The sequence below is a fragment of the Myotis davidii genome, unplaced genomic scaffold, assembly GCF_000327345.1.
Source record: "Myotis davidii unplaced genomic scaffold, ASM32734v1 scaffold2298, whole genome shotgun sequence".
Classification (NCBI taxonomy): Eukaryota; Metazoa; Chordata; class Mammalia; order Chiroptera; family Vespertilionidae; genus Myotis; species Myotis davidii.
In genome coordinates, this window is record NW_006289097.1 from 21,091 (window position 1) to 22,264 (window position 1,174).

Below are 1,174 nucleotides of genomic sequence, written 5' to 3' on the forward strand. Positions count from 1 at the left end.
TTCATCTGCAAGCTGATGCTCTATCCACTGAGCAAAACTGCTAGGACTAAATATTACTAATTTTTTTTTTAAAAAAATGTTTTGTTTTCTAGATATAAGAACTTACAACCTGGGTGGGGGGAGGAGCCTACAACCAAGGTACATGCCCTTGATCAGAATCCAACTGGGACCCTTCCATCTGCAAGCCGATGCTCTATCCACTGAGCCAAACTGCTAGGGTTAAATATTACTAATTTTTTTTAAAAAATGTTTTGTTTTCTAGATATAAGAACTTATTTTTCCCTAGGAGCAGTGTAGTACATTATACCTTTGTGAGCAATACCAAAGCATTTATATTTTTCTCCCTACCTGCTCCTTTTAGAATTTGGAAACTCTTAATGAATATTATTTAATATTCATGGCAATATGGTTGTTTGCATGAATTCAATGAGAATCTGTTCTCTTTATAACAGGACACAATTGAAAACTGATTTTCTTAACCAAGACTTTGAACTTGCATGTCATGTTTGAGAGAGACATGCATAGACTCTGAATGTCACTAGAAAACTTTAAGGAATTAAAATGAACTTGGACTGAGTCCAAATCTTGACTCTTGTAAATGAAAAACTCACAAACACATTCAACAATATGATAAGTCCCAGGAAAAAAAAATAAAGAATGAGGGATGTGGAAAATATATAGGGGTAATACATAATAATAAAAGGAGACTTGACTTGGAATAGTAAACACACAATACAGTCTACAGATCATTTATTATAGAATTGTGCACCTAAAACCTCTGTATACTCTTTTGAGGAAAAGACAACAGTGGGTTTGGCCAAAGAAGCACCAGCGGGCTTTTGAGGAGGCAAAAAGAGCAGTGAAACAGGTACAGGTGCTCGGTATCTATGATCCAGCGATCCGGCTCTACTTGGGGAATTGGATGTACGTGTAACCTGACCTTGTCTCCTGCGCTGCGAACCTTACAGGTCCCAGGTATGGAAAGGGCCTGAAGAAAGATACAGCCTAATAAAGAAACAGCTCTATGCCACCCACCATCCCCCGCAAGCAACAGAGCCTATAACTGGAAGCTCTGCTATAAGGGTGCAGATCACGGGGTGGCTGCAAGACATGTCTTACACCCTGAGATCTGGTGCAGCATGGACACAAACTGTAGTAAGATGGAGTGTTTACC